The sequence below is a fragment of the Amblyomma mixtum genome, chromosome 3 (genome assembly GCF_055824585.1).
Source record: "Amblyomma mixtum isolate Tamu chromosome 3, ASM5582458v1, whole genome shotgun sequence".
NCBI classification, from domain to species: domain Eukaryota; kingdom Metazoa; phylum Arthropoda; class Arachnida; order Ixodida; family Ixodidae; genus Amblyomma; species Amblyomma mixtum.
Window position 1 is genome coordinate 63195665 of NC_143014.1, and position 26790 is coordinate 63222454.

Consider the following 26790-nt stretch of genomic DNA (forward strand, 5'->3'; position numbering starts at 1 on the left):
GAGTGGTTCCATTTGGGAAATGTAATGCAGGCCCAACTTTCCCATATATTTTATGGGATCGATCAGTTTTCGCTAGATAAACTGAGGCTATCCGAGGTTCGGGCACTGTCCAAGGACTGGCAATGGCGAATGGGACACGCTGAACAGAACAGGCCAATTGACTCTGCGATAGGAGAATGAAAACGAATACGGAGCCTGATTATAACACTTTAGGAGGAACCAGCAGTGCCTTACAACTGTGAGAACGAAAGTTGGGCTAGTGGCGCTTGGTTAACACCTGTGACATGGTTGCTAGCATGAAACAGTGCAAGCGACAGCAAAAAAGTTTACAGGACTCCTCAAACTTGTATTACAATGGTCCCAAAGCTGGCCTTGTAACTGCCGATATAGCATTCGCAGCATGTTTAGGGTGTTCGTTCTATAGAAACTTTTTTGGCTTGTTTTGTTGCAAATTTGATCAAATAAGAAAAATGTGATGCCGGCGCTTTAACACAGGGAGCCAGGGAAGGAGGCATGGGGTTGCGGTTGATATTTTTTTTTGAAATTTTTGTTCTGAATGCTGGCTTATCCTGCTTTTTTCTCTTTAGTAATTGGAGTTTAGGTATAAAGCGTGCAGCAGCGGTCTCACTCAAACTGTACATCTCAAGCAGTGCCGCGTGAAAATGGATGGAGGAGGGAAGGAAAGTGCTGAGAAAGCTGATTTGGAAGACGGCAAATCAATTTTGACTGGTCCTTTACGCGTAACCTGGTGACAAATAAAACACGGGCTCATTTCGAAGTTCCCCGCCGTCGAAATGTGCCAGTGAGGCCGGGATTCAAACGTGCGCCCTTATACTGAAGAGATAACGCCATAACCAGTGTTAGATGTAATCATAAGTAACACCGTAATCCAGGTGTCATTTTCAATTTTGCCGCTAGCGCTCTATCGTTGTTGCCCCGTCACATTCGCGGCATCATCTGTACAGTGGGCTTGAGTCGCACAGTCGGAAAACTGACGTGTTTGTTTACTAAATGATGAATAATTTTATTTATTTACCTTCTGTTCTCGCAGGGCTGAAGGCATTAAACAAAAGAATAGTTACAACAGATCCAAAAACGAAAACCGCTGTCACTTAACCCTATGTACTGCTAGTCATCAGCGCTATCTGGCTCGCGAAACCATCAAAGAAATGAAGACGCAGTGCATAACGAGTTTGGTGAAGGTTGTTTTAGTGGAGGGTCCGTGCTTAAAGGGCAACTGCACCAGTTTTTGAAATTTACGCACTATTCAAGAATTCAAATCTATATAGGCTGCAGGTATAGCATGTCTAGTGCTTTTGCACTATCATTGATATTGTGACCTAATCGACGTATTAGTATTGGCCTTTCCTCACAGCACCGTAGGTGTTCGGAGAAGCTCGGTGTAACATCGTGGTATGTAATATTTCAAATTTCTGCAGCCGTCAGCCACACCTTGCCGTGCCTAGTTGAATGCTGTCACAGAACGCTCGGAAGCCTTTGCCTTAGGTGGCATTGTTTTTTTTTCCCTGAACGCCAGCATTTATGTGTTGGAAATGTACTGCTACCTTTGATGATGTAACTGACAGCGCAAAGACGTTCTGAAAATGCCCTGAGGATGTCCGTGTCGGGATGTACAGATGTCCTCAGGATGTTGCTAACTGTTCCGCAAGCAGTCCTACTGGGATCCAACCAAATGTCCGTCCGTTGAGCATACTCGGGATGCCCTGGGAGTCATGCTTGGGGACGCTTGCAATACCGTATTTACTGGCATATTAGGCGCACTTTTTTTTTTCAGAAAATCTGGCTCAAAGTTCAGGGTGCGCCTATTACGCGGTGTAAAATTTCTGGAAATTTTTCTACCCGCAAAATTCAACGTACCCCATAAACGCGCCCGTGTATGTGCCGCACCCTGTATAGATGGTGTCCAATCTGAATGAACCGCAAGGCATGCTGGGTACTCTGACTTCCGGGTCGTTCAGCGAGATGCGCGTGTATGGCGCTCTGCTTGAAATGCGGAATTGCCAAGCTTAGATTCGCTCTTAATATGTTAATACGTGCGAATGAAGCTTTAAAAAAGGTCAGCATGCTCTATGTGCATTATGCCCACGCTCGACGTTCCGTATTGGAATTAAGGGCGGAAAAGCGTTGTAAGTGCGATTGTATCGGCATGCGTCGTCTGTTCGTGCTGAAGTTTAGGACGCTTCATTCACTCGCTAAAAAGTCCGCCTTTTGTTACGGTTATCATGTGGCTGCTACACAGTTCTCTAATATATTGTTACGTGCTTAGCACGCACGGGGGGTTATTCGACCAGATCCAAAGAAAATTGAAGCTGTCAAAAGTTTTACGGTGCCTCAATCAGTGAAAGAGCTGCAGAGTTTTTTAGGACTCTGCTCGTACTTTCGACGCTTTATAGCTAGGTTTGCGGACATCGCTTACCCACTGACGTGTTTGCTGCATAAAGATGCACCGTTCAATTGGACCAGCGAGTGTGACGCAGCTTTCCGACATCTGAAATTTCTTTTGACCTCGGGCCCCATCCTACGCCACTTCTGCCCATCTGCACCAATTGAAGTGCACACTGATGCAAGTGGTATCGGTATCGGCGCTGTACTTATACAACGCCATGGTCACGATCAGCACGTGGTAGCATATGCCAGCCGGTCATTGAGTAAGAGCGAAAGAAATTACACGGTTACTGAGCAAGAATGTCTCGCCGTTGTTTTCGCTGTACAGCGCTTCCGCTCCTATCTGTACGGGAATGCTTTCACCGTCGTGACCGACCACCACTCGCTTTGCTGGCTAGTGAGTCTTCGTGACCCCTGTGGCCGGCTTGCTCGATGGGCTTTGCGCCTACAAGAATTTAATTTCACTGTGGTGCATAAAAGCGGCCGTAAACACTCAGATGCCGATTGTCTTTCCCGTTTGCCGCTTCAAACGACTGATGACGACGCAGACAACTTTGATGAATACTTGGCGTCACTTTCACAAGCCTTCCCCGATCTTCAAGTTTTCCGAACTGAGCAACGCAAAGACCAAACATTAACCTCTTTGTTTGATGCCGCTCAAGATTCTGTAAAGAATACTTTTTGCATTCGCGACGGTTTGCTTTATAAGAAGAATTTCGCTTCTGGAGGAGCACGCATGCTCCTTGTCGTACCCGAAAACCTACGCATCACAGTTCTTGAAATGATGCACGATGACGCCACGTCTGGGCACTTGGGAGTGACACGCACACTCCACCGCACACAGCAACGATTTTACTGGCCTAACATGCGTTCAACCATCCAGCACTATGTAGCCAGCTGTGTGCAATGCCAGCGCTTTAAGCTGCCGACTTCAAGTCCACCTGGCAAACTGCGGCCAATCACACCTCCAACAGCCCCGTTTGAGCAAGTTGGCATTGACCTCCTTGGACCTTTCCCACGGTCCTCGAAAGGAAATCGATGGATTCTTGTGTGCGTAGACCACTTAACCCGTTATTGTGAGACAGCCGCGATACCAGCTGCTACTGCGTCTGAAGTATCTAACTTCTTACTTCGTTTCGTCATTCTTCGGCACGGCCCTCCTGCAGTTCTCATTAGCGACCGTGGACGCCAATTTACAGCGGACGTTGTTGAAGAACTTCTCCGCCTCAGCAGCTGCAGTTTTCGCCACTCCACGCCATATCATCCCCAAACGAACGGTGTGGTAGAACGCACTAATCGGACGCTCACCACCATGCTTGCTATGTACGTCGCTGCAGATCATAAAGACTGGGATGGCGTCCTCCCGTTCGTTACTCATGCATACAACACAGCGCAACATGAGACAACTGGCTACAGCCCCTTTTACCTGCTCTATGCTCGCTCGCCTCGCTGTGGCCTTGACACCATTCTACCATTTTTCATCCACGACGAACCTTCTCTTGCGACCACACTCTGCAGAGCTGAAGAAGCTCGCCAGCTTGCCCGCGTTCGAATTTTATCTTCGCAAGAGCGTTCCAAGAACCGCTATGACGTCCAACACCAAGAAGTTTCTTATGTTCCTGGTGACATTGTGTGGTTGTGGACCCCTCTACGCAAGCGTGGTCTGTGTCAGAAACTGCTATCCCACTACACTGGACCGTTTGTTGTGTTGGAGTGCATTAGTGACGTTAATTACGTTATATCGCGACTAACTGCTAGTGGTCGACGGTCACGCCAGTCTCAGGTGGTGCATGTAGCCCGCCTCAAGCGATTCCATCCCAGGCGGTCTGTTTAACTCGCCCGACGGGCTTCGTCTGCGAGGAGGGAAATGTAACGTGCTTCCATAGAACCTCGACGGAAGAAGCAGAAGATGAAGGACCACCAGAGAGAAAGGAAGAGAAAGAGCTGAAGGACGCTGGTAGGCTTCCTGCTTCCATCCTGCTCCGACCGATCCCCTCTGTGAATAACCCCCCGTGCGTGCTAAGCACGTAACAATATATTAAAGTACATATTTCCTAGAGGTTTCGCACTTCCAGACACTGAATTATGGACTACCAGCAAGCGCAGCCTAGCATTACGTACAGGCGCACTGGTGCGCACATTGTAGCAGAGTGGCTACGACGGCAAAGAGCTTGAACTGCTCGAACCGCGCAAATACTCAGAAGACTTTCGGTACTTTTCCTAAACATGTCGTGGTGGCCTAGTGATTAGGGTGCTCGGCTACTAAGTCGGAGGACTCGATCCGGGAAGCGGCGGCCGCGTTTCGATGGAGGCGAAGCGCGAAAGGCGTCCGTGTGCTGCTTGATGTCAGCGCATGTTAAAGAATTCCCGGTGGTCTCAATTAATATGGAGGTCTCTACTATGGCGTCCCTCATTGCTCACGTGTCACTCCTCCTCTCAAAAGTTTGTGTACTTATCAATGTTTTCCAACCTCAGCAAGGGGTACAATCTGTTTTATTGTCAGTTCCTGTACTTGTGAGCTTAATTGCTTTTGTTGAATATTTGCTATGTTTTATGGAATAATTACTGCAGAAGCTGGCGTGCTTAACAACTCTGTCAAGTGATTTGATTTTAGTTCAACTGTAATGCAAAAATGCAACTGCATTACAAATGTGTTGAAATTTCAGCACTACTATAGTCTTTCTGCATGATCGAATTATGTCCTGACAAGCATGCAGTGAGACTTTGTGGCTGAAAACCTCTATGTGCGTCAAGAGCCTGGATGGGCAAGTGGCATGACAACTATTCCAGCAGTGAGAGGCATCCACTTACTGCGGCTCATAAACAAAATTAACTATGCATATTTATGCACTGCAACTGCAGTGTAATGTATTTCACATCCTGCATGGTGGTGCGGGACATTACATGTGATTTACATATAACTTGCAGCTCTAAATGTTAAGAATTTCTGTACTCGATTTCCCAATGCTGGTTGCTGCATTATGTAAATGAAAAAAAATGTACAAAAATAGGTGCTTTGTTTCATGTCATCTCTTGAACGTTCACTAGGTTCATATGATGTAAAATCAATGTCTCTTCCCATCAAGGCAGAGGAGAGCCTGTAGTCATTTTGCTGTCGTGTACTTTGTGTTCTGAGCCTAGTTGAAGTAGAACCACCAACCTGTGTAGAGACAGATGTCACCAGTGGTTGGCACCTCAGCTGTTGATGCCTAGCTATGTATAGAAATGTGGAAATGCATAACTTAAGCACTGTATGCACCGTGTTCAAGGTAAGGTAGGTAACAACACTAGCAGCTAGGCAAAAGATAAGCTTGCCTTGTGTTTTTCCTAATGAAGACCTAAAGCCAAAGCAAGGCACCAAAGCCTGCTGCAGAGCTTCGCTACAGGCACCACAGCGTAAACAAAGTCAGGCACAAAGACAAAACCGTAAGCAAACAGCAGCCAAGGGCAGAACAAGCTCTTGACATTGGCAGCTTTACTGCTGAACTGCAAGTTTCTCAGCTATTAATGGGAAACTCTTCTTGTCCTGTTGGTAATAACATCATATCTTTGTCTTGCAAAAACTTTTGCAACACATTTTCTACAGCATGTAATAAATGACTTTAATACAGGAGATCTGAGTGACAGATAGTAAATTATAATAATTAGTATGGTCGCGCACAAAAAAAATATGCTTCGGCTTTTACAGCACACACAGAAACTTAATACGAGCTGTTTTCAGCATTTTCTGCAAGTTCCTGTTACAAAGTCTTGTGCAATGTTGAACAAAAGGGATTCGTATCCAGTTTTAGCTTTGGCGTTAACAATGCGGCACAGCTTGCACGTCAAATGACTTTGATAAACCATCCCTAAGACACTAGTGATACCAAAAATTCTGGAATGTCTGTGAACAATAAGTGTTCCTTGGCTTTTTAAATCTAGTAATTCTATACCATGATTATTACTCTTGGTCGTTATGGACCCAACGACCACTAGACCAGCTAGCCTCTGCCTTCCTTGTAGCATCTTGCACTTCTTGAAATCACCAATGTCCCTCTCAATTAGTCAGTCATTAAGTGCAACCCCAGACAACACCAAAGATCCGTAGGACGTCCCAAAAATGTACGCACGTCCCACATCCCTAACAGGACGTCCCTGGGACATCCGTATGAAGTCCGCACTGGGATTATCCCGGGAACAGTCGCGGCTCGAACGTTATACGGACATGACGTCCGTATAAAAGCCGCGGTGGGATCATCCCGAAAACAGTCGCAGATCGGTTGTTATAAGGAAGTGTTTATATTCAGAGGGTCTGAATCGTGCAGATGGCCATACAATTCTCATGAGCGCTCGAGTGGCACGCTCCACTGTCCTTTTCCGACGTCTTTGGCAAGCGGGCTTGATACAGCTGTTTAGAACAAGTAAACAATAATCCATGCGATGTATAAGCGCAAGATGTCACAAAGTAATACACAACCCAGTACTTATTTTTTGAAAGAGCCAAAAAACCGTTAAAAGCAGGACGAAAATAAGCAATTCCAAAAGGGCCATTAGCTGAATACAGAAACCCTAAACTTTAAAACTTCGAAATTAGGGAAGGGCGACCTAATTACTCTAACTGAACCTGGCTCAAATAGTCTAATTCCCGTTTTGTTATAGCTATCGAGGGTGAGCTTACACTCTTCTCCTCCAAGCTCACAACATAACCACCTTGACGCAAAATTGTATTCCCGCCTTCCGACCATAACAGCCACTGACGATGACAGTGACACCACAGCAACAACAACTGGCAACTTTTTCGTGCTCTTAGAGCAGTGATCATGAAAATTAATAACACACATCCTTTTTTAGGGTTTGTTTATTTTTGGGGTTTGTTTATTTTTTGGGTTTTGTTTATTTAAGATCACAGTTTTATTTTTGTCTTAGGTGCATGTTGCTTAAAAATGATCTTTGCTCATTAGCTCAATGACACCACCATCGTCATCGCACTACTGAAGGTTTGAGGCATGGAGGAAAATGGTTTGAGGCGTGTATTAGCCAGTTTTCCGTTTTTTGGACCAAAATTTCAGGTAATTATTGACGCTCCTACTGCATGTTGGTTGCGTAACGAGTGTAATTTTTTTTACGTGTTCAGCAAGGTTCCAGCAGCGGGAAACACGGATGGCACATGCGGCAAGTGAAAGTATAAGTGGCAGTCGGTAGTCCTCGCCTGGTGTGTGAGCCGTGTAGCGTGATTTCTAGCTTTTGAAGTAATTTTAGCGGCGGTATTAAAGTTCAGTGACTGATGCTGGCTCAACATGAGCAGAAGCTTACTGGGGGCCAGTATATTAATCTGGTGACAGCATAATGGCTACGGTGCCGAGGAGTACTGCTTACAGGCGTACACGCCGAGAGGCACGTCGTGATGCTAATAGCGTCGGCTGCTGGCGATGGTGTTGCATACGACCCTTCCTGATCCGTGTGCTGCTGCAAAGTCGCAAGAGCAACTAGATCCTAGCTCGTCGCATGTTCCGTGCCTTCAACATTCGACTGAATATGCGCCTAAAGTTCCTGTTCTAATTTTGATTTGGTTTATTGATTTGTTTGGGTTGAACGTCCCAAAGCAACTCGGGCTCAGAGGGACACCGTAGTGAAGGGCTCCGGAAATTTCTACCACCTGGGGTTCTTTAACGGGCACTGACATCGCACAGTACACGAGCCTCTAGAATTTCACCTCCAACGAAATTCGGCCGCCGCGGCGTGGATCAAACCCGCACCTTTCGGGACAGCAGCCGAGCGCAGTAACCACTGAGCCGGGCCGGGGCTGTTTTAATTTTGTATTCTGTTTATAACTGTTGCATGCGCATAGATTTTCTTTTATTGGTTTGTAACCTCGATATATATAGTATTGAAGACAACTATTGCAATTTCATTTGAACTATATGTGTTGTTTGGGCCTTTTGCATCCAAAAAATGAGGTCATGCATGTTTTTACATATGAATTTTTTGCTGGCGAGGGCCAAATCTGCCCCTGTGTCATATGGACGGCTCATAATGGAGGGTATATGCATGTTTAATTGTACTGCCTAGGGATACCTGACAACAGCATGCCAGCTGCCTTCAATATGATTAAAACTGACTATAGCAATAGAGTTTCCCACTGTTAACTTTAGAAATCCTGATTTTATTTTCTTGGTCTGATTTCGAACCTAATTCTGTTTTGATCTAGAGAAATCACATGACTGTGCAAGATGGAGACACTGCAAGAGAAAAGACATCTCACATTCTGCGAAGTATTCTAACATCTGAACTGGCTTCTAGCTACAGCTGGTATGGTGCCAAGGGAAGAACAGGCTCTGTGAGCTGAATATATGCAAAATCATGTGCAGTAAGTATTATTTGGAGGAAGCTATTTCAAATCTTAAAGGAGCACAGGTGTAAAATTTTAAACTCAAATAAGTGATCCGATCTGTGTCGTGGGCACAAAGGGTTTTACTATTCCAAATTCTCTGATTTCGCTGATTCCACATGCCAAAAATCATTTGCAGAGGAGCTGTTAGCCAATGCTGACATCTATCATCTATATATGGACTGGTTGGCAGAGCCACTAGCAACACGTGGGGTAAGTCCTAACCATCACATGATGCCATAATGGACTCCAGCACTGGCATTGACCTGACAGAGACCAAAAGTACTCATATAAAACAGTTTAACTGTTCACACTGTGGACTAGATATTTAAGCTCATTTCCATGATTAAAAGGCTTTTACGTCTCATTAAAAGCAGAAAAATGAACACCTCAAAACACTGTGTCTGTATCCCTTTAAGACTTCGAATATAAATAAGATCACAGAATCAATATCTACATTAAGTGCATATAATTGAATTTGTAGCTCTTGGTAGGATTGCGTCAAGACCAGTGATATTTGCTTCGAAAAAAAAATGCCAAATTTTCATTGTTTATTTTTAGATCTGCACATTCACGCAGTTCACAACTACCCACATGGATTTTTGTTGTCATCTGGTTCATTGGCTCATGGCTGCAGTGCCATGAATGTTACCACAGGTTAGAACAAGCTAGAATTACAGCTTTCATAGTGTGCATTTGGGACTGTTTTCATACTGCCTGCACAGAAGGCATGGTCGAGCAATGGAATTGGTAATAAGATGTGTAGAAATATGCCATCCTTTGTTACTCAAGCCCATGCCCTTTGCCTGCTGGTTCAAAATTAAAGAAATGCAGTAAAGTTTGGGTAAAAAAATTTTTAGAGGTGAGATATATTTTTCTATAAAAAATACATAACATATACCCTCTCATTTGTATATAGGTTGCCTAACCGACCAGCAGACCTCAACTCAGGCACAGCAAACTACGCTGAAAGAAATCGAAAAGGCAGCCATGTCATGGTTTCGGCATGCAACTGAACGGGTAATGCGCAAGAAAACTGGGGAACAAAGCTGTGCTCCTGAGAAAACAATGGTGAGTGTGTTGGTAGTGTGCTACATTTTTTATTGATTTTTTATCTTGGGTTGAGGATTTTTCATTCCAAACTGTTGATATTTTTCCTGTGACACTGTGCTGAGAGATGATTGATTTTGAGAGAGCACAGAATTCAGTAGATTATTTCAATAGATACCGTGAAAACTTCTGCATATCAGCCTGTGTAGTTAGGTAGAATCATGGAATGTAGAATCATGGAAGTCTTCACGCACCTCTCTTTACTTGGCCGTCTGTTTGTGGTGGTTTTACTCCTGGAAGTATGTACATTTACTTGTGCAAGGATTAATTCCTTGCCGCAAGTACCATTTGGTGCCAACACCATGTGAAGGTGCTGCCATTTGTATATTGTGCTGCAAGTTTTTTTTTTTTTTCAAATGCAGTCAGTGATTAAAAAAAGGTGAACTGAAAGAAGTGTCTATATGTATTGGGTTTTTTTTGTCTTCCTTCCAGCAAGGCAGCCTATTTCAGCATTGGCCCAGGTGGCAGGATTTCTGCTTTACATGTATACATGACTCTTCTTTTCGGTGAAACTATAGCAGAACCGAAAAGAAGACTGCCTAGAATGAGAAGCCGAGCAATATCTTGAACGTGTCACTTTATTGATACCTAGCAGTTGTAGTATGCTTAAGTGTCTAGAAATGCGATGCTTTGCGCATGAACAATTTCTTTTTCTCTGACCAAGCTGGGGATTTTGTTGCCCATTTGAAATTTGCTTGTATCGAGCTATACTTGCTGTTATGGTCTCTAGTCCCACTACGCTTGTGTACATTTGTTCCTGACTGCTACTACTAGAGTTAATTTTCACCCCCGTAGTGCGTTTGTATTGCTGTTCCAGCAAAAAAAAAGAGGATATGTGGATTTTAATGACTTTTATTGTCTATGTAAGAGACGACCATAGTTCCTGTGGCTTGTAGCAGTCTTATAACTTGTTAATGTTAATGTCATACTATATGCAGCGTGTTTTAGATTTTTTTCTTCTGGCCGTGCTAGTTGCCTTAAAGCCCATCTACTCCTTATGCACACTTAAACGTGCTTTTTATTTCTAGTCCTGTGCTTGCTGAAATGTGATTCTGAATGGTTGTGCTTGTGTCAATATTTCAACCTTTGATCTGTGTGCATGTATTGCTGTTATAGCGAAAAAAAGGCTCATTTGTGATTTAATAATCTTTATTGTTTTGAATGAGACAAGTACGGTTCCTGTACCTTGTAGCAGTCAGACAACCTGTCATTCCACATGCAGCTTGACTGAAATGTTTATCTTCTGACCATGCTAATTGCCGTGAAGGCCACCTACTACTTATGCACAGCTATATGCCTGCTTTTATCTCTAGTTGCATGCTTGCTGAAATTTGATCCTTACAGATAGTGCTTATGTTATTATTTTAATTTGTAATCTGTGTAGTTGGGTTGTATTGCTGTTATAGCAAGAAAGGGTCATTTGTGTTTTAAGAACATTGATTATTCTAAATAAGACAATAGTTGCCTTATTGCAGTCACATAATTTTCTTCATTTTAGCTATGCTACGTGCAGTGTGATAGAGATTTTTTCACCTCTGCTGCGTATGCTTGTATTGTTGTTTCAGTAAAAAAAAGTTGCATTTGTGTTTTTAGTTTGGTTTTTGGCGTTTTACATCCCAAAGCGACCCAGGCTATAAGGTATGCCATAGTGGAGGGCTCCAGATAATTTCGACTACCTGGAGTCCTCTAGCATGCACTGACATCGCACAGTACACTGGCCTCTCAACTTCTCACCTCCTTCGAAATGGGACTGCAATGGCTGGGATCAAACCCGCGTCTTTTGGGTCAGCAGCCGAGCACCATCTGACCAATGAGGCACTGAGTGGCATATTTGTGTTTTGTTGCGTTCATTATTTATGAGACAGTCATATAATATTCATGCCTTACAGTATGCCGCTACTGTTTGTTTTAATGTCATGCCCTTTGCAGTGCAATTAATATTTTTTGTTCTGACCAAGATAATCATCCCGAAGCCTGTTTAGACCTTACATGACTTATATGACTGCTGTTTTAGCCGTATAGTTATTTTGCATCTCTCTATTTTGCAACTCTGCATCTGGGGTTGGCTTGGCTACCTATTGTATCGGAATCCTACTGCTTCAAGTTTGAAAATGTGATAATGTTGGCTCATACTAACCTGACAAGCTAAACATAATTAATGAAGCCTATTACACACATTGCGAAGCAAGGTCTATGTGCACACCATCCATGAACTTGCTCTTAATAACGAGAAATGGCTGAGAGGAGCTGTTAAAGCTGTGTTAGTGCTTCCTTTATGTGAGTTCTGTTTCATGTTCTGTTATTAAAAAATAAAATTCAGCTGTGAATCAGCATTCGGCCTGATCATCAGCATGCCCCATATATTTGAATAAAACTATTTTAGCCAAAGCTTTGTGTTTTAAATCACTCTGCAGCATAATCCAGGCCTGTGTTCTAACTTTGTGTCGTTTTTACTATAGCATCGCTCTCGGCCATAGGCAGTTGGCCGAAATGCCAGAAGCGGAAGCTGGTTCTGTTGCGGCTATGAGGCACTGCTTCTGCTTTTGGTATTTTGGTCAGTCATGCGTGACCAGTAGCGACACTTTTGAAAAGGACACGAGGTTATATTGGGTCCTGGCCAAGGAAAAAATTAAAATAGTAACGTCCTGTTGCAGTCCTGCGAAGGTCCCAAAAATGTACTTGTCAGACATCCGAAGGACTTCTTTCGGCGTTTCACTTCGGATGTTTTCAGGATTTTTTCGGGACATCCGCGGGATGTGCGTAAAGTCCTGCCGCGGACTTCCCAAGGACGTCCTTAGGATGTAGGTGTGTTGTCTGGGACATTACTACATGCAAGCATGCAGTGCATCCCATATGTAAGCTATAGACGTGGACATTTATTTACTTCACATAGCACCTAAACAGTTTGCAAATGATGCTTTGCTGCACAGTGACAGTTAAAAAATTTGTTTCAGATGTCAATTGCCCCAAGTTCTGTATAATGAAAGGTGAAAAACAGCTAGACTATGTTGGCTGCTATTTTTTTTTAACCATGTTATCCTGAAGTGAGGCTTTTCCCAACTTAGTGACTCATAGTATGAAAAGAAAGGCGGTTAATAATTCTTATCACTTTCTAATCCGATCACCTTGTCTGTCAGCCTTCCTCTCCGCAGACAGGAAACGAAGAAACATTACTGCAACATGCGGGTCCACACAAACAGGGAACTTAAGTGTAACAGCTTGCTTAATCATAATTTTCCACACTTGCTCCGTGCTCGTGTCGACTGGTGTTCAGATGAAAACGTGTTTCAGTTTGAGCATGAAATTAGCGCAAATGGCCTCATAGAACAATTTATAACTCAACGAGACGCCGCCGTACGTGGCCGCGGTATTGCCGCTTCGAGAGCTGACGGCAGTGACCACATACGCCTTAAGTATTATCTATGGATTCGAGCTACTCGCGTAATAGTCTTGAGGAATAAATCGTCCTGTCCTTTAACATCTTCAGTTGTCACGCTGTACTGACGGAGTTGCAAACATATCCCGCGCGGTGCTGCGGCCGTCATGCGAGAACGGTTGTGGCACATAGCCGAAGTTGTCCGAGCGAGAAATTGGTGCTCCTCAAGGAGAGAAACAACCAACTCAACCGAATTCCTCATCTTCCACGACGCTCTCAAACTCTGCCGCCAACAAAATGCTCGAAGCATAGCCTAGGGTTGACCGTCGCAGGTAGTCTGCCAGCGGATCGCAACGGCGCACTGTTTTTGCCGTTCCTACACTTGATGGCACTCGGAACATGTTGCATACCGATGCTGTGAAGTGTCTGCCGGTTGAAGCAGCGCACAACATGCTTTTTCCAGTCCGAAACCGCACGTCTGCAAGCCATATCCACACAAACCGCACCACAGTGAATAATTTATTATAGCATTTTTAGGTAAACGATTTTCGGTTTCGGTTTCGGAACGCCGAGTTGTACAGTGACGTCACAGAGGGGGAAGATCAACTGCTTCGCTTGGTCACGTGGGCCCACGAAAGTTGTGACGCACTTACTGCTGCATCGTCTGCTTTCCCACACACGTGCTGACCAGCGCATGAAAACAAACTGCACGTCTAGTCCCAGCAGCTCGGATTCTGATAGATCTGATTCCAATGAGTGAGGCTATCGACTTTTTTTTTGTTCGCACGCTAATATCGCCTTCGCGGGTTCGCGTGAGGATGCGAAACACTTTGCAAAATGCCAGTAAGCATCGCTGCGCCGCTCTACCGAAGCTGCGCCCACAACCGGTGTCACACTTCGCTGCTGTGCAGCAGTACCTGAGCGCTGCTTGGGATGGTGTACAAATATCACAAGAAAAGACAAGATCGCCTTGTTATCAGAACTGCCAGCTATACTCGAGCAGCGAAAAAGTATGTCTGCTTATTTTGGGAGCTTTCGGCAACGGCACCGCTCGCGGGCGCTCCGGGCGACGAGCTCTGCTGCTGCCTGGCTGCCGTGGTCGTCGCTAGGCCTATAGCCTGTTTAGCAAGCGGCCGGCGCTTCGGAAGTCACCTGCGCTATAATAAAAGGCCTACTTTTCACAAATAGCTGTAGTGTTAACAGAATCATCTCACAATAAAATAATAGTATGGTCAATCTCCTCGACGCCTTCGGCAGCGGAGCTAGCGGGCGCCAGGCGAGCCGGACCCCAACGTCGCGCCAGCGGCAGCTGCTAGGCGCGGTTGTGAGAAATTTGCTCATATCACAGTTGTTACCTCTACTAGCAGCTCAGTATTGGTCAGCGATTCTCAAAAATGACACTTTTTTCACATTTCTTGTCCCATGAGCTCGCTTTTATGACGTCGGCAGACGGTATCCAGGCTGACCTACCGGCCGGCAGACTCGGCGTACTTCACATCCGCACAAGAAAATACAAAACAGCCATACTACCAGAAAGGATGCTTTCTAGATTCGAGATACGACAGCATGACTGTGCTAAAAGTGGATCTTTCGGCAGCGACACTGCCTGCGGCAACGCCGGCCGACGACCTGCGCGCTGGTCCCAGACTGCCCTAGTCGTCGCTAGGCCTAGCTGCTTTCGCATATCGACTCCGCAGCTGAGGGCGCTTCGGGACTGGCCAGCGCTCAGAAACGTGCTCCGCTCGGCACCCCTTTACTGTGAACTCGTCCCATAATAAAAGATATGTTCGATTTCCACGACGCCTTCAGCAACAGAGCTAGCAGACGGCAGGCGAACCGCACCAGGTAGCAGCAGCACAAAACCGGCTGATGAAATTTGCTTGCATCGCAGTCATCACTTCTACCAGGAACTCGGTATTAACCAACGATCGTCAGAAACGATGCATTTTTGATATTCATATATCCCAGGGTTTGCTGTGAACGTGAACAAACAATACCATCGCGTTCTTCAGATGCCGGCGTTCGGCACGAAGACTGGCGCAGACCGCCCGGCTCCAAGGAGTGCGCCCTATGTCATCACGACGCTGCCGCTTCCCGTCGTTGTTGCCGCGAGCGGCCCACCGTTGACATCTAGCAGGCCGGACGCAGGCAACGAGCTGCAATCGGACGTTGCGACGCTGTTCGCAACGGCGCGCCGCAAACCGAGCGCGTACGCGTGGCGGTTAGCAGCAAACGCGGCTCGCTGGTGCGTCGACTGCGCTCACGCGGCTGTGCCCCGCTCATCGTACGTCACTGTATTTTGGTATGACGTCACTAAAACTATAATTTTTCTACACCCCTTGTGACGTCATGGTTGATGGCGCTAGCGATGGGTCTAGATGGTGAGAGTGAGCATTTAGGTAATCTTTGGAACCGAATTAAAATATTTTTTAGACGTTTGTTGCGTCCAACACCTGTCTGTGAGTGCCCTTGCATACATAGGAATCCCATAGCAGGCTTTTTATAGCTTCAAAATTTGGTGTCTCCACCCCTTTAAAGGGACACTGAGGAGAGCACTATTAATATTTTTTTTATAGTAAAATCCGATAGTTCGGCATGTCATGGCTTTGTTGCCACTTGGCCGGCAGCGAAAGATGCATTTATTTCTAAGAAATTTGGATTCGAAGTTGAAAAAGTTTTTCCCGCCGCTCTGATTCAAACTTGGGATTCGTCTATGACGACAGAGGACTAAGAGACGTGAAACATGACGTGCGCATGACGTAACGCAGACTCCGTGATTTCTGGTTGCCAGCAGTGCGGCCTAGCAGTGCGGCCTAGCAGCAGCCGAAAAGAAAGCTACCGCCGGCCGCACGTTGAAGGCATCTATCGGCTATTGCGGCCGTCGCTACAGTCGCTTCGATTACGTTTGCACTGGCGTTTTGCCAGCGTTACGATGGATCTCGTTCTCGAAGTCGTCAACGAAGTTCTCGCAAATAGACACCTTTAGCATACCGTGTACCTTGTTACCGCTAGCGGAATACCGGGAGCCCGCCTACCGCCGGAAAACAGGCGCTGATTTGTCCCGATGCTTCAGGAGCGCGCGTAGCAGCCGGGCACGTGGCGCCATCTGGCGACGTCAAGGAGATTTGCGCATGCATTGGCTGCGCCTCAGTGATGCATGGTTTCTCGGTTCCTGGTGTTGCTAGAACCATTCGTTCTAGCAACACTGTTTTGTTCTATGATCTCATCACGCTTGTACTTGCGAGTTTGGCCTGTGGCGGCGATACCTGTATTTTGGTTCTTGCTCTTTTCTACGTTACAAGAGCTTTGTTGTCAGTATGAGTGGCGTTTTTGTAATCAGGAGCTGGTATTCTGTCGATACAAGCCAACTTCAATTTCTCCTCAGTGTCCCTTTAAAAAAAAAAAAATATCCGTGTAAGGGCCGCACCCAAACTAGGTCAGCTGTACCCAAACTTTCCACGACCCACGCGGGAATAGCCTTCGAAATGCACGCCACGTCACAACACTACAACACTACACTACACGTCACAACACTACAAACCACCGAAGAAATCCCCGCAGTGGACACCCACCTCCTGCATTTGTGGGAGGCGCGCCGGAGCTTAACTAAGCGGTGGAAAAAGCAGAAAACTAATCGCAAATTACGCGACCGCATAGCCAAACTCACAGAGCAGGCTGCAGCGTATGCTGCCGAACTCTCAGATTCAAATTGAATTGGATAGCACGCTGCCACGCCGCAGCCCATCAGATGAGCTCGAAGGGGACGTGCGTCTCTTTCGCAGTCTAATCGACCCCTCCCAAATGAGAGGGGAGACGCAAAAGCAGCTCCGGCGGGCTCTGCAAGGGTATCAAGGTACGACGGCGCAACTTGCGGACACTCGATCTGTGCGATAGATATCTCTGTCGTACGGAGGAGGAGGATAAACTTTATTTCCGTCGACAAATGTAACTGACGGTGTGGGGTTACAGCCCCATCAAGTGGAGCCCGTGGCGTTCGGCGACTTCTAGGGCTCTTGTCACAACCCGGATCTGTGTGTCCGAGTCGGAACTGAGCAATGCGTAGGACCCGCCTGGGCCTGAGTACATGTACTCTGGTAGGCCTAATGAAACACTTGATGTCCCTTTTGAGTTGCACGACCTTAAGGCGGCCTTAGCAAAATGCGCCGGGGTACGGCTCCGGGACGGGATCACATAACAGTGAACCTGTTGGCGAACCTACCGGACTCAGCCTACCTCCAGGCTCCATTTATTATAGAATACATCAACCAGATCTGGGGCGGGCGTCCACTCCCTCCCGAGTGGAAAACGTCACTTGTGACGTTTATCCCTAAAACAGGTAAGGCCGTGAATACGGAAAACCTGAGGCCCATATCACTGACCTCATGTGCGGGCAAGCTTATGGAGACGATGGTACGGGATTGCCTCTCTCCATACCTGAAGAGTAAGGGGCGCATGTAGGCCCCCTCTCCTTTCCCCTTTACTGCCACCCCTTCCCGCAGCTACACTACTGGAATATATCCCATGCGTCATTGTAACTGCACCTAATTAAAAAGAACGAAGTGCGATCAATGGTAAAGCATTAGCATTAGTTTTACAGTGCACAGAACACAACGCGACTCTTGGAACGTGCGACACGTGTCCATCCGCCCCGCCACGGTGGCTCAGTGGTACGGCGCTCGGCTGCTGACCCGAAAGACACGGGTTCGATCCCGGCCGTGGTGGCCGAATTTCGATGAAGGCAAAATTCTAGAGGCCCGTGTACTGTGCGATGTCAGTGCACGATGAAGAACCCCAGGGGGTCGAAATTTCCGCAGCCCTTCACTACGGCGTCCCTCATAGCCTGAGTTGCTTTGGGACGTTACACCGCATAAAGCAAACCATAAAATTATTTCGATTACACGATGAACTTTTACTGCTACCCTCGAACATTTGAATAGCAGAATATGTCATGGTTCAGTGGTTAGCGTGCTCGGCGCTGAGCTGAGTGCCCGAGTTCAAACCCAGCCACTTGGCGGCCACGTTTGGTGGAGGCGAAATGCAAAAAGGCGCGTGTGTGCTGCGCGATTTCAGAGTACGTTAAAGATCCCCAGGCGGTCGAAATTATTCCTGAGCACTCCACAACGGCACCTCTTTCTCTCCTTTCATTCGCACCTTCCTCCCTCCCCTCAAGACATGGTTGAGGTGTCCACCTAGAAGTGAGCTAGGCAGTTACTGCGCCTTTTATTTCCTCAAAAATTAAAATTTTTCGCCTGGCTATACAAAATCAGTCCCAAGAAAAAAGAACGAACAAAATAAATTGCCCCGGCTCCGGCGGTCGCATTTCGCTGGAATGCTAGAGGCCCGTGCACTACGCGATATTAGTGCACTTTAAAGAACCTGAGGTGGTCGAAATTATTGGGAGCCTTCCACTACGGCAACCCGCATAGCCGGACTTGATTTGTTAATGAACATAAACCCATAAACCAGTGTTTCACTTTCCTAGCGGCCGCCAGAACACAAAGTGAAACTGCAGGACATTCAAGAAGCTAACACAGCCTGATTTGTTTTTCAATTTGGTAAAGCGAAAGAAGAAAACCTCGCGTTGTATTAAATAATTCTGACAACCAAATGTTATATCTGCGAAATTCGAACTCTAGCAATCCACCCTTGTAGCTGATAGAAGCATTCTACTGCGCGCGTTTATTGAAGCGAGAGCTACACTACGACAGCTCTTCGGGCCTTCAACGTGGCCCCCCTTGAGCCCCGTGGGTTGGTCAAGCGGTGCGGAGCAGCTGCTGCTGCCAGCGAAACCGAGCTGCAACAGCTGTGCGCATGCACCGTGTCGAGTGGGGGTGAGTGGAGAGGGGGAGAGGTGTCGCAGCTGTATAAGTAGGCGGCTCGGCTGAGCTCTCGTGTCACTCTGGGTTTAGCCAGAGCTAAACAACAGCCAATTTTGTTCCTCCACAGTCTGCATATGATACTCGCACAAGTAGACGCCACTTCAAACGCCGGTGCATATTCTGGTTTCGTTTTTGCCTGCCCTGCTCTAATCATACTTGTGGCACTAATGCGTTGCATTTCCCTACATTTGTAAGCAATGCATAGGGTGCAAAGCAAGTAGATCTAGCACTGCATGGCGTATCAGTGGATATATTTGTGGTTTTAAAAATTAATTATTGTTTTTTAGCGGATTATGAAAGCTGTTCCAGCGGAATGCTTGACGGCGAGGCGGGAGTCCCGCCTGTAAAAGTGGATGGTATGCCGACGCCAGGATTTTCAAACACACTACACCTTCATTCACCACTGTACAAGCGGCATTGACAGAAAACCATAAAAACCCTTCCGCAATCCGTAAGCAAATGCATATATCGCTTCGTAAGAAAGGGGCCCTGCTGGGGTGGCGGAGGATTCCTGTTTTTGCAGCTCGACAAGCTCTCCTCAGCTGATTCGGCTAAATGAAGTTACATAAGGTGGGGGCCCACCTCCTCGTTCTGGTTTTCTCGCTTCATACGTGTGGCTCAAAGTTCCATTGCCCGCGGTTCCATATACTAAGCAGGTTAGAATAAATGAGCCCCTTCTCCTGCTGTCGAAGGGGGCCCTGGACTGCAGCCCCCCCCCCCCCCCCCCCCCCCCCCCCCTAATCCAGCGCTGCTTCTTTGCAGTCACCATGTTCGGGTTTCGCCCCCACATGTCTGCACAGGACGTCCTTCTCCAGCTGCACAGGGATGTAATACGACCCACAACTATGCAACGCAATGACAAAGCCATCCTCGCCCTTGATCTGAAAGGAGCTTTCGACAATGTTAAACACGGAAGCATCCTGGCCAACTTGAGCTCTACCGATTGTGGGGCTAGGGCCTACGCGTATGTAAGAGATTTCTTGACTAATCACCTGGCCTTTCTTCGGATTGAGGGCGAGGAATACGGCCCTTACACGATGGGAACACGGGGTACCCCTCAGGGAGTGGTGCACGGACCCGCGGATATTATCCTTCGATCATTCCGGACGATACGCCGCGTTGTTGTGCGAGGCGGCCGCATGTACAGTACTGTGCCTTTTTACTAAGTGTCTAAAGATACCTCCGAGGGACTCTTGTCATTAAAGGTACGGTACGGCGGGTGCCACTGTAAAGTCATGTCCAACGTATGCGCGTCATGCTGTCAGCTTGTCAGTGCACAAGTGCTGCTTGCTACGCGATCTCTGCGAAGCGTTTGCATTGCAAGGCGCATGCTACATTCGCTATTTTCAAGGAGCTGAAAAGAGAAGTTCGCCTATTCTTATATCTCCGGCTGTCGCTCAATCGATGCGGCGACGACGAATATCACATCTAGACCGCTCGTCGCGAAACCATCTGACATGCACGAAGGATCCGCGATCATAAATGCATGCGCTCGTTGTTCAAGCAAGTTATTGTCAGCATTTGTGCCGGCGGCAATTGTGCATCGACCTGTGAAGCGCAGATGCATGCTTGCTAGGGAGGCACAGCACGCATATCTCACCCGCAGAGCGTGTTGTGATACACAGTAAATATCATTCTAGCTCATTTACTGCCAAAATATTATTTTTTAAAATTCCGTCTCGCAACCATGGTAAAAGAAATAGTATGTTGTATTTATTTTAGTTCTACGGTTACTAACGGCGATGATCATGCCAACGCGCCTGCAGAGTTGAGTACATACTCCACCACAATACACGGAGACGCTGAGGAGGAGCAACCGCAAAGCCGGAAACGTAAGAGTCACTTCCGGGCAAACATCAACATTTTTGAGAGGAAGACGAGGAAAGTGAGCAGCTCGCAGCTTGGTCTTTCGCACGGAAGTTCATGCACGTCTAGTTTAAAACGCCCGCTGGTTCGAGTTTAGCGCGAGCCGAACGGCCCGTTCATCCATCGCCACACTAGTTGGAGCACGGGCGTGCCCTCAACTTCGACTAGAGGACAGCTGCTCGCCGCAACGAAACAAGCCTTAAGTTTGCGAAGCGGGCTTCGGCACACGACAGAAAAGCACATGAGCCCCATATAAGTTGGCTTGCAATCCAGGAGTCATTTTGTAGTTCTCACGCCGGCCGCAACCAAACGACGTGCGTCGATTGAACGTGCAACCGGAGGACACTACCGGAGGAGGTAGTGTTTGTCATGCGTGTAGCAGAACAAGCATGGCGCTCTGGAAGTATGCACACCGAACGCCAGTCGACCTACTCCGAGCATTAGTAAACATTCTTGAAACATGGGTGTAACTATTCTCGTAGGTGGTAATAGAATTCAAGGAGCGCAACGAGAACAAACCGAGCAGACCGCCGAGCGAGATAATCAAATGACCGGAAATTTGAACAATACTGACCAGATCATCCATCCGACGAATGCGGGAAAAGAATGTTCCAGGTCCGTTAGACGAACCTCTAGCCACAGTCTTGAGAAACATTTGTCGGATACGTCCGACGATCTCGGAGAAGAAACGTACCGAATCCGTCCGACGTACGTACCTCTCGCCATAGCCGCCTTTTTATTGCGAATACTTTTTTTTTTTACTTTCTCAACCGCTGGCCTTCGGTTCCTCAATCTCGGTGCAGACGATTAATGGGCGGCTGAACAAGGCAAGTACCGTTGTAAGACTTACTACGAGGCAAAACTTACCACAATACTCAAGCTCTCTGTACAGTTTTACCGCAAGCTAGCGGCTGAGACGGGAAAATTTTAAAGACTTCAGAATAAAGACGCACAGTTCACTGTATACAGAGGAGTATATAGTTAGTCTGGCACCCGAGACCCGTAGGTACGCCTTCCACCCGTAACAACAGAGCCTCGTGGGTAGCAGGTGAGATTTGTGGGCTTGGGAGCAGCAGTGCCGGCAGGATGGTTTCCTGTCCGTTCTTCTTTGTGCATCTTCTCGGCTGCCTGGCTGTACCGGCTGCGTGCTGTGCTGCTCTGCCTCGTTACAACGTTCCTTTGTGGCCACCTGGCGACAGTCTACATGGTCGGCACGTGCATCGCATGGACAGAACTGTGTGCCTGGACTACCCTATCACCTTGTGTGATAGCTTTGGCTTGTTCGACGGTGCGCCTGTCATCCCACTGCGCGCTTCTGACCACCATACACCTGACTACTCCAATGCTTCATCGGATCAACGAATCAATGATTGCGCCTGCTCTGAGTCGTCATCTACTAAGGAGAGAAAAGCGCTGTTCCCGGAGCTCTTCTTCAGTGGGCTTGAGAGCAGCAGTACCGGCAGGATGCTTACCTGTCCATTCTTCTTTGTGCAGGTATGTTACCGCAAATGTGCTCGCTGTATTAAATCAGATGATCGGTTTTTACTGTTGTTTTTGTGCCCACATATTGCTGTTTCTTGTTCATCGCGCTTGACGTATTGCTTAAGTCGGCTTCTTCTGAGTGGTGACGAGGAACTGAACACCAGCCCGCCCAAGAAAGTTCCTGCACATACGCTATCGTTCAAAGCTCAACAGAGCCCGGGTTGTCTGTCGTTATGCACTCGGACGCGCTCCGAAACAAGCACTCTTGCAGCAGATACTCCCGAGAGCGGTAGAATTGCTCAAATGTTCTCGGAACTACTAGAAGGTCAGAAATTGTTAGCGCGTGATGTTGCAGACATAAAAAAATTTCAGAAATCTGTAGATGATCGTTCTGAAGGTATTGAATCTCGTGTGGCTGCGCTTGAGTTCGCACCGGCCGAACTGTGCGACAACCTACGTTCTGAGATTGATTCTTTAAATGATACCGTGGCATGGCTAAATAAAGAACGATGGTCTAGAAAACCGATCTCGGCGAAATAACATCATCCTGCATGGCCTCCCTGAAGAATCAGATGAAGACAGCGAGGGCCTTTTGAGCAAAGTTATAAATCTGATTTGCGAGAAGTTGAAGATTGTATGCTCGAGAATTGAGCGGTGTCATAGGATCGGTAGGCCACGCGATGACCGTGCGCGCCCTGTCATCCTGAAAATCTTGGATTACTCCGAGAAAATCACTATACTAAAAAATGCTTATCATTTTAAAAACCCTGATTCTCATGTAACCGAAGATTACTCTCTTAATGTTCGCTTACTTCGCAAAAAACTTTGGGAGGCGTCAAACCTATTTCGTGATGGCGGCTCTGTGGTGAAGCTGCGCTTCGATCACGTTTTCATCGACAAAGTTTGTTACGTTTGGAACAATTCTTCGGGTACCCTTGAAAAGGCCCGTCTCCACCATACCTACTGGCTCACCGTCTTCCGCCTGACCACCGTCATCGTCGGCTGCTGCCCCTTGACTGCCCAAATGCGCACATGAAAAGTTATGTTTTGAACCTTAACGCTAGAAGTATAACAAACAAATATGCAGGTTTTCTGTCTCTTACCCTTTCTTATTCCCTTCATGTTGTGGGCATCACGGAAATGTGGCTGCACGATGGCATTCATGATTCCGAATTTGCTCCTTCTGGCTACCTGGCGGTTCGGGCGGACAGACAGTATGGCAAAAGGGGTGGTGTTGCGCTTCTCTTTCCCTCTGATCTCAAGTTCAGTCTTATCGGCCCCTCCAGATGTTGAATCCATTTGGTGCAAACTATTTCTTAGCAAGCAGACCATTGTAGTCGGTATTATTTACCGTCCTCCTGGTTATTCTGTCCAAATATTGCACAGCCTAAACGATTATTTAAACACTCAGAAGTTCAACTTGTCCAATATAATTTTGATGGGCGATTTCAACTCTTCAGGCATCCATTGGCCCACACTTTCTTTTTCTTCTCGGGAAGCCAGTATCTGCCGTGAGTTGATAAACCTTTCCTTGCTCTTCGGCCTTAAACAAATAGTTGACGAAGCTACAACGGATGATTCGCTTCTTGACTTCATTTTTGTAGGATCCAATTTTTGTCGAACTGGTTGTGAATGCGATGTCATTGAGGGCATTTCAGACCATAGGGCGGTAGTTTCTTCGTTGAACTGTTCCGTTTCTGTACCACGTTACACTTTCACTACACTTCCTGACTTCAATCGTGCAGACGACGTTGCTATCACTGACAGTCTTGCTGATGCCTCCGAACCGTTTCTCACGCTTCAACAAACAGCTTCTGTCTAATTACAGACCAGTCTCATTAACATCGTATTCGTGTAAAATATTGGAACACATAATCCACAGACATAATAGAAATTCTGGAATCTAACAATGTGCTCTCAAATTTTCAGCATGGATTTAGACAAGGTTTCAGCACCGTAACACAACTAATTGAATTTGTGCATGACCTTTCCTGCACTCTCTATATTGGAGCCCAGGTGGACGCCATATTTATACATTTCTCTGAAGCTTTCGACACTGTACTGCATTCTAATCTCCTGTGCAAACTAAACGCCATTCTAAAAAATCCTTGCTTGGTTAATTGGATTGCAAGTTTTCTTTCCCATATCTCAGAGTTTGTTTCCTATAATTCTACTAATTCCTGCCCTGTCGATGTACTATCTGGCGTTCCTCAAGGGTCAGTGCTTGGCCCTTTATTATTCCTAATATACATCAACGACTTACCTCGCCGTATCACAACACAAATACGCCTCTATACGGATGGCTGTGTATTATATCAAGTAATTAATACACCAGATGATCGCTTGCAACTAAACGCCTCATTTACTAGATTTTGCATGCACCTGGTGTAATACATGGCAAATGAAGATAAATTTTGTTAAAACTGCAATTATGTCTTTCACTAACTGCATGTCCCCTCCTTAACCCTTTGTGGGTTCACCTATAATTTCCGTAACACAGAGAAAAACACTACACATTTTTCGGGTGTAGGCATCTTCAGAAATGATATGGAAGAAATTTCAGAACAATAGCAGCAATAGTTTAATCAAAAAAAGTGGGACGCATGTGTCCCATTGGCACATGCTGTCCTTTTGAAAAAGTGGGACAACACTGTCCCATTGACTCACGCGAGTACCAAGCTGTGGTTAGTTCTGTCATTGTTGGTGGAAGGGGCCGAATCAGATTGTACACAGGGGTACATTACACACACCACACACAAACTTCGTGCGCGTTTCACTCCCGGAGGTGGCACACCACCTACATCTTCGCCTGTTTGGCACTTTCCGTGGGTTGTGCCCATTACCTGCAAACCTTACTTCGTCCGCAATTCCGACCATTTTTTGTAATAAGAGGGCGCACTTTGGTCAGACGGTCATATCCCTCTTCTCCTCTCTTTTTTCTTTCGTTGTGTCATTCACATGAAGCGAGTTCATAATTTGCTGAAATCGTTTCAAGGACATCAGCTTTGAAATTTCTTCACAATGAAAGAGAGGGTCACGGCTCCAATACTGATACAGGTGGTGCCTTAGGCACACGCTCATCAACAGCAGTGCACCAGAATATGCTCGTAACTCTTCTTTTGTCAGAACTTGCCATTTCCTTCGGTACTTCTTTGCACCGAAGAGGTTCGTCTGCTCAACTATGAATTCAATCATCTCATCATCAAAATAGAGCGCGAATGCATCAACTGCGCGTGCCGGCGCCTTTGGGGAGGTTTGAGAATCCCATCTCTTTGGGCTTTGAACTGTATTTAGCGGTTCATTTGTAGTCCATGCACTGCCGACCTCCTCCTCTTCTGGCTCACTCTCTCCACCTTGATCCAGCAGGAGCGCATTCCGTTTCCTCCTGAAACTTTTCTTCGAAGGAGTAGACCGCAGTTGGCGCTTGCTCATTGATGGACAAGCTTGGATTTTGTCGACTTCAAAGCTCGAATCCGACGGCGCTAGCTCAGGGACAAAGTCGTCCTCGCTGCTTTGGGCCTCGTCTTCGCTAGTCTCAGACTCGTCAGGCAAACTGAAGTAGAGCGCCAGCGCTTCATCCCGCGTAAGCGAGCCCCCTGCGAATTCGTAAACGATACGAAACTTAGAATTATCAACATCGACAGCTTACTTCGTTAGTCGTAGCATACTTCAGCATTCTGTGTGCAAAAATTATGCCCCTGGAGCGCGCCCTTCACGTTCGCTTAGTGTTTTCGATCCCGTCAATCCGGCTCTTTTTCGGGCACTCTGCGATTCTGACTACCTAATAAATCATTTAGGGCATGCACCAAGTATTTCCCTTGAAGGACAGAAAAGGAAAAACTTACCATTTATCTCAAAATCTTTTTTGGGCGCGAACAAGCCGGAGCAATTTTTCCGGCATGAATCTTCACAAGGGAAAAAGTTCAGCTTTGAATGCTGGTGGTGCCATCTACAGGAAAACCTAAAACTCAGTGGCACAAGCGTTGTCAAAGACTCAAGATAGACGGCGCGACGAGACTGTTGCCCAGAAATTCACCCGCTGCCGCGTACGGAGGTTTTTCGTGAGAGTAAAAAGCGGGACCCATCTGTCCCGTTATCCCATAAAGGGTTAACTCTTTAATTATGACTTCAATAATTCACCATTGCATGGGACTTTCGAATATAAGTATCTCGGCGTTATATTCACCACTAACATGTCCTGGGCGAAACATATTAATTTCATTTGTACAAAAGCACTCAAAATACTTTGGTATTTGAGGAGAACATTAACTAATGCACCAAAAGAAACTAAGCTATTAATGTAA

General features: G+C 46.6%; 2 long non-coding RNA genes across 5 annotated transcripts in view; one reads left to right on the top strand and one right to left on the bottom strand.

Annotated features, from left to right (window-relative positions):
• Window positions 1-26790, bottom strand: part of LOC149350420 (uncharacterized) — a 168038-nt gene that overhangs the window by 12590 nt on the left and 128658 nt on the right. The window lies entirely within an intron of this gene.
• LOC149350422 (uncharacterized) lies at window positions 6077-12271 on the top strand. 4 transcript variants are annotated; one of them, XR_016290362.1, is made up of 5 exons: window positions 6077-8752; window positions 8913-8986; window positions 9335-9430; window positions 9693-9844; window positions 10316-12271. It is a non-coding gene; the product is annotated as an uncharacterized LOC149350422 (long non-coding RNA). The 4 variants fall into 4 exon arrangements; XR_016290361.1 differs by having other exon boundaries at window positions 9693-12271; XR_016290364.1 differs by lacking the exon at window positions 9335-9430 and having other exon boundaries at window positions 9693-12271.